Source organism: Equus przewalskii, chromosome X, assembly GCF_037783145.1.
Source record: "Equus przewalskii isolate Varuska chromosome X, EquPr2, whole genome shotgun sequence".
NCBI classification, from domain to species: Eukaryota; Metazoa; Chordata; class Mammalia; order Perissodactyla; family Equidae; genus Equus; species Equus przewalskii.
The window spans coordinates 42,313,055-42,320,495 of NC_091863.1; the positions used below are offsets into that span (position 1 = coordinate 42,313,055).

Below are 7,441 nucleotides of genomic sequence, written 5' to 3' on the forward strand. Positions count from 1 at the left end.
TACAGTAACAATGAACAATCCAAAATGAAATTAATTACACAATTCCATTTAAAACAGCATCAAAAATAATACTTTGTATAAGTTTAACAAAAGAAGTGTAAGACATACACTGAAAACTACAAATTAAAGAAGAGCTAAATAAATGGGAAGATATCCCATGTTCATGGATCAGAAGACTTAAGATAGTAATACTCCCCAAATTCATCTACAAATTCAATGCAATTCCTGTCAAAATCCCAGCTGTCTTTTAAAATAGAAATTGGTAAACTGATCTTAAAATTCACATGGAAATGCAAGTGACCCAGAATAGCCTAGACAATATTGCAAAAGAAAAATATAGTTGGGAAAGTCACACTTCCTAATTTCACAACCTACTATAAATCTACAGTAATCAAGACAGTGTGGAACTAGCATAAGGAGACATGGAGATAAATGTAATAGAATTGAAGGTCCAGAAATAATCCTTTACATTTATGGTTAATTGTTTTTTTGACAAAGTGCCGAAACATTTCAATGGATAAAGAATAGTCTTTCCAAAATTGATGCTGAGACAACTGGATATCTACACACAAAAGACTGAAGTTGGGGGCGGGGCGCGTTGGGGCCGGGGCCCCTAGGAGGCCGGCTGCGGACGGGCCGAAGGTCGGAGCTCCCATGGTGGAGGGCGGCGGCCCCGGCGGGCGGGCCGGGCCGGGCTGGGGCCCGCAGTGCAGGTCCTAATCTGAAGGAGTGGCTGAGGGAGCAGTTTTGTGACCATCCGCTAGAGCACTGCGAGGACACCAGGCTCCATGATGCAGCCTGCGTGGGGGACCTCCAGACCCTCAGGAGCCTGTTACAAGAGGAGGGCTACCGGAGCCGCATCAACGAGAAATCTGTCTGGTGCTGTGGCTGGCTGCCCTGCACACCACTGCGAATCGCGGCCACTGCTGGCCGTGGGAACTGTGTGGACTTCCTGATCCAGAAGGGGGCCGAGGTGGATCTGGTGGATGTAAAGGGACAAGACTGCCCTGTATGTGGCTGTGGTGAACGGGCACCTGGAGAGTGCCCAGATCCTCCTTGAAGCCGGCGCCGACCCCAACGGAAGCCGGCACCATCGCAGTACGCCTGTCTACCACGCCTCTCGTGTGGGCAGGGCCGACATACTGAAGGCTCTCATCAGGTGTGGGGCTGATGTCGATGTCAACCACCACCTGACTCCAGACATCCGGCCCCCTTTTTCCCGGCGCCTCACCTCCTTGGTCGTCTGCCCCTTGTACATCACCGCGGCCTACCACAACCTCCAGTGCTTCAAGCTGCTCCTCCAGGCTAGGGCGAACCCCGACTTCAACTGCAACGGCCCTGTCAACACGCAGGGCTTCTACAGGGGCTCCCCCGGGTGCGTCATGGATGCAGTCCTGCGTCATGGCTGTGAGGCGGCCTTTGTGAGCCTGCTCGTAGCGTGTGGAGCGAACCTGAACCTGGTGAAGTGGGAATCCTTGGGCCCAGAGTCGAGAGGCAGAAGGAAGGCCGACCCCGAGGCATTGCACGTCTTTAAAGAGGCCAGAAGTGTCCCCAGGACCTTGCTGAATCTGTGCAGTCTGGCCGTGAGAAGAGCTCTTGGCAAATACTGACTCCATCTGATTTCTTCGCTGCCTCTGCCAGACCCCATAAAGAAGTTTCTACTTTATGAGTAGAAGTCAAGGGCAGACGTTGATTGCGGTGAGGAAGAAGGCGATCTGCAGGGACAGCTGACATCGATTCTTGCCCTGTGAGCCACGCCCTGGGCTGCTGCCTCAGTCCGATCTGGCTGTTGGTAGAGCAGGAATGGCTCATGGATTGGATTGTAATTCCAGCTCAGGTGCTTGGTCGGGGCATCACACAGTCCTTGGGTCATTGTCAGCCGAGAGGCTCATGCAAAACTTAATTTTGTTCTTCCCTAATATCTGTTTTGGATTTTCACAGTTGCATATTAATGAAAGGGGCCTTGAAATGGGTGCAGGTGGGGGTTGGAGGCCTGCTAATATCCCCAGTAGGGAAGACCCCTAGCACTTTCTAGAACTGTTCTTCTGTTTATATTTTTACTTCTCAATTTAATTGTTCAATTAAAGTTTTATAATACCCAAATGAAAAGAGAGTTTTGGTAAAAGAGTAGAATGCAGAAATGCAGTTCATGAACTTGCTAGTTTGTTTTCCCATCTCCTGGAGTTGACACATGGCATTTGTCATACATACTCTTCTTCCTTGCCACTTCGGTGTTCACTCCTAGTGGTGAGAGTGTCATATTCATTGTCTTCATTCAAGGATGGTTTCCTGGCCGCATGGATTAGCTGGGTTATCTCAGAGTCAATACCTGCATTTATTCAAAATCAAGAGAGGTAACGCTCAAACTTCCGCCACGCTACACCTGTGCTGACACCTAACTGTGCCTAGCATCATGCCACCAGGTCTCATGAGTTCTCTGCCATCTCACCTGGGGAGCTTCCAGATGGTGACTGATTTTAGGAGGCCCACACCAAACTAGCCCTTAATTGACTGCCTACATTTGGACCAAGGACCGTCCAACAGCATCCACTGCCAGTTCTCACGGAAGAAAATACCTGCAGCTCTCCTGGTCCCTGCACTTACCAGAAAGTGGAAATTCACTTGTCCTCTGCGTGGTTCCAAGCTTTCAGTTGTTGGTGTCAAGTGGACAAAACATCTGGCGGTTGGTTGATCACTCTTCACTGTTTTGGACCTAATGTCTTGCGAGTTGCTCCTGGAACTTGAGAAAGGGGATAGCAGTGAGGTCAGAAGTTTTCCCCTGACCTGTCGGGGTGGCTGCAAGGGAGAGAGATGGCATGGGTTATCCTCCCCAAGTCTGGGGCTCTGGGCAGGGTTCACTCTCACACCTGGGTGCAGCCAGGGATGTGGCTGTGAGTGCAGGTGGGCCAGCGGCTGCCTCTTCAGAGCGCTCGCTCCGGGCGCTGCTGTTTCCAGAGAAACCACGTGTGGTCATTTGAAGCCTGTGAGGCCCATTGTGTGGATCCACGGTGATTTTAACCTTTAGAAGTGTTTAGAAATGGGCAGATTTCAAATCTGTGTTTAGACTTTCTGTAATAAGAGAAATCTAATTTGTAAGCATTGAACTAATGATATGGGTTTATTTAATTATTGACATCATTATATGTTTTAGCTGACCAGACAGGGACTGTCTGGTCATTGTCTTGTGCAGCTCGAGGACAGAATTGTAAAGCTCCCCTCCTGTGTCGTGGATGGGCTCTGACCTGTCCACGTATGTATGAGGTCCGAGGGGAGAAGTCCTTGGAGGATTCCGAGAGGAAGGTGCAGTCGCTGGAGGCTTTACTCAGCCGAAGTGACATCGTTCCCAGCTGTGACCGTGGCATAAATGTGGGATGGCTTCCTGAGGCCTGGGATTGGCTCTGTGTTGCTCCTAGAGGACCAGGGCCCTGGTTGGCTGGGTGCATTCAGAGCTCAGCGTCGGTCATAGTGAAGTCAGGAGAGTCCTCCTGAGAGAGGAGAGGAGCTGAGGGTGGAGGCCGGCTGAGAAGGCTGCAGCCAGAGCCAAGTGCTGCAGGGCCTTCAGCCCAGGAGGGGGCTAGGTGTGTGTGTCCTTCGAGGCACTCAGCGTGGAACCAGGACCAAAATTGGGCTGTGGCTAGGCCAGGAACTGGGGAAGTCGGGCTCCGCCTGGATATAGGGAGGGGTTGTATGGAAGTCTGAGCCACCCATAGGTGGACTGGGTCACTGGAGGGGGCTCCATGTCGCTGGAGGTGTGTGAGCAGTGGCTTGTCACCTTGGTGAGAGAGGGTTTCAGGAGTGGGTGGCTAGTGTACCTTACTTTTAAGCTCTTCCAACTGGCGGTCCCCTCCTCTGCTGCCCTCTTGGCTCGGGCTCTCTTCAGGTGAGCCATGTTGTAGACCTGCAGCAGGCTCTCAGCCTGCCTGCCCAGTGCTTTCTGCTGGGCATGTGAGGGACAGGGCTTCCCCGTGCCTGCCACGGGTCGGAGGCTGGCTCTGTTCTCGAACCTTCTGGAAAGCAGCACCTGGGAATACTGCCAGTGCAGGAGTCCCACACGTGCGGGCACAGCCTTCAGGCTGCACAGAGGCAAGGGCCCAGGACCAGGCCCAGCAAAGAGTGGGCGTCAGGCTCCTTTGCCCAATGAAGCAAGCGTAGGGCTTGTTTCTGGGGGATCACATCATTTCTCCAGGGTCTCTCTAGAAGCAGTGGACTGAGTTGATGTTCATTGTTGGGCCTCGCCCAGACCTAGCTAGGGAGGTAGTGTGAGTGGGGAGGGGATGAGCCAGGGAGTAGGGCCTCTCTTGCTCTGGCCCTGGAGTGTGCTGTGCTCTGGGTGGGTCTGCAGGGGCTGGGGCCTCAGCTCTTCCTTTGCAGAGGACACATCGGCTTCCTCTTTGTTCAGCCAGCCTTTGCTGATTTTTTTGGCATCCCTGCAACTTCGGTGTTTCAGCCTCTAGTTTGAACCTTCATAGCTGCCAAATGTGAATCTGATAACAGTGGAGGTAGCTGCCTCAGGCCATTCCTTCTTGTTTGCAGTGACACTTGCCTAAAGCTCCCTTTTTCTTTTGTTGGCAAGGATAAGACACAGAACAGGAAAGAGTAACTCTCCATTGGAGCACTTTATCAAGTCCGTTTCTAGGCCCCGGGGTGCCCGAGTCCCGTGTAGCGAGTCCCGTGTAGCAAGGAAATGTGGTACTCGAGGAGGCTGCTGCCTGCTTGGCCTCGCGCCCTCTCCAGGACTCGGGGACCCCAGGGAGGGGCACGATGGGCCAGTGGGAAGAGCTGAGTGTTTCCCCAGCCCGATCCCAGGAGTGTCCCGACCGTCACCACTCCTGGGGCGCCTGCTGGCTGTGGAACAGAGTCCTGTGCTCTGGGCCTTGGCTGCTGTGGACATTGGGCCAGGGTCGGGGTCAGGGTGGGGGTGGGGCAGTGTTGATACCTCTGAGAATTTGGCAACCTGGGTGGGGCTTTGGAATATATTTCCAAAACCCACCAATGTCACACATATCTATATCTATTCATATTACTTATGTTATTTATATATTTATTTATTTATGCCCTGTCTTGTTCCAGAAAAGGTTTAAGGCAGTGATGCTTGGTTTTTGATGTTCTCTTCTGACATTTCATAAATTTTAGTCAACATGCAGTTGTTAAACAGGTAATTTTAAAAAGAAAGGACAATTAGCAATTTCCTCACGTTGAATATGTTTCTGTTATCAGGCTTAAGTGCCATCATTTTAAGTTTTCCTTTTTCCTTCTTCCATGAATTGTTTCTTCAGATAAAAAGTTCATGCAGAAGTAGAAATAGAGGAACATGCAGCAAACATCAGACTGAGCAAAGGAGAATTTGCCTTAGAGAGAAGCGTTCTGTCTGTGCTCTGCTGTCTGCTGCCACATGGCCTCGGGCAGGTCCCGTTACAGTGCCGTGGCTTCTGGCTGTGCCTAACCCACAGGCGTTCTGTGAGGACACATGAGAGAATGTATGTGGAAGCACTTTCTCCTTGAGTAATCCCTGTGACGTGTAAACTGCTGTCATCGTGACTGTTGTCCCTCTTCTCAGTGGATATGCATTTGAGGTGATGGCCGTGCTGGAGGAGCCTGTGACCTTGGAGATGAGCTTTGACCTTGTTGCCCCATGGGGCAGCCAGTGTCATGGGGACCCACAGCACAGGCATTGGGGACAGAGGGCTCTGTGCAGGTCAGAAGTGTAAGGACACGTGAAATAATTTATGAAGTCAAGTTCACTCAACTTCAAGAGTTGTCTTTTATTCTGAGATTATGTCCTTCCTAATTTGGGTGATAAGATGTCCTTTGATGTAATGAAGGTGGTAATAGAGGGAAATATTTTTATTTTTTAAAATGTTCTTGATTGCAAAACAACATGTTGGCTCCCATTTGTCAAGCCCCAGAATTCCTACGATGGAGAAATAAAAACTTTCCCAGATAAACAAAAGTTAAGGGAGTTCATCACCACAAAACCTCCTCTTCAAGAATTGCTCAGGAAGAAACTCATTCCTGAAAAATCAAAAAAAGGAAAGGGGTTACAAAATCCAGGACAAAGGAGATAAGCAGAAGGACAATAACACAAAGTAACAGCTCTCCATCAGGACAAAATGCAAAAGAACCGGAAAAGGAGTGATAAAATGGCAACAGTAGGCCCCCACGTTTCAATAATCACTCTAAATGTGAATGGATTGAACTCTCCAATCAAAAGGCACAGAGTGGCAGGATGGATCAAAGAACAAGATCCAACAATATGCTGCCTCCAGGAAACACACCTCAGCCCCAAAGACAAACACAGACTCAGAGTGAAGGGATGGAAGACAATACTCCAAGCCAATAATGAACAAAAGAAAGCAGGTGTTGCCATACTTATATCAGACAAAGTAGACTTCAAAGCAAAACAGATAAAGAAAGACAAAGAGGGGCAGTATATAATGATAAAAGGGACGCTCCACCAAAATGACATAACAGTTATAAATATATACGCACCTAACACAGGAGCACCAAAATTCGTAAGGAAACTATTAACAAAACTAAAAGGAGACATCAACAGCAATACAATAATACTAGGGGACCTCAACACCCCATTAACACCAATGGACAGATCATCCAGACAGAAAATCAAGGAAATTATAGAATTAAATGAAAAATTAGATCAGATGGACCTAATAGATATATACAGGACACTTCCTCCAAAAACAGCAGGTTACACATTCTTCTCAAGTGCACATGGAACATTCTCAAGGATAGACCATATCCTGGGAAACAAAGCAAGCATCAATAAGTTCAAGAGGGTTGAAATAATATCAAGCATCTTTTCTGATCACAATGCTATGAAACTAGAAATCAACTACAAGAATAAAGCTGGGAAAGGGCCAAAAATGTGGAGACTAAACAACATGCTACTGAACAAACAATGGATTATTGAAGAAATTAAAGAAGAAATCACATATTATCTGGAGACAAATGAAAATGAAAACATACCATACTAAATTATTTGGGATGCAGCAAAGGCAGTCCTAAGAGGGAAATTCATTGCAACACAGGCTCACCTCAATAAGCAAGAAAAATCTTACATAAACAACCTCAAACGACACCTAACAGAATCAGAAAAAGAAGAACAAACAAAGCCCAAAGTCAGTAGAAGGAGGGAAATAATAAGAATTAGAGCAGAAATAAATGATATTGAAGCAAAAAAGACAGTAGAAAGGATCAATGAAACAAAGAGTTGGTTCTTCGAAAAATTAACAAAATCGACAAACCTTTAGGCAGACTCACTAAAAAAAAAGAGGGAAGTCTCAAATAAATAAAATTAGAAATGAGAGAGGAGAAATCACAACAGATACTGAAGAAATACAAAGGATCATAAGAGAATACTATGAAAAACTATATGCCAACAAATTGAACAACCTAGAAGAAATGGATAAATTCCTAGACTCGT

General features: G+C 47.9%; 1 pseudogene; it reads left to right on the forward strand.

Moving 5' to 3' along the window:
• The first annotated feature begins 654 nt into the window (after positions 1-654).
• On the forward strand, positions 655-2,892 carry LOC103545050 (ankyrin repeat and SOCS box protein 1 pseudogene; annotated as a pseudogene).
• Positions 2,893-7,441: the final 4,549 nt, after the last annotated feature.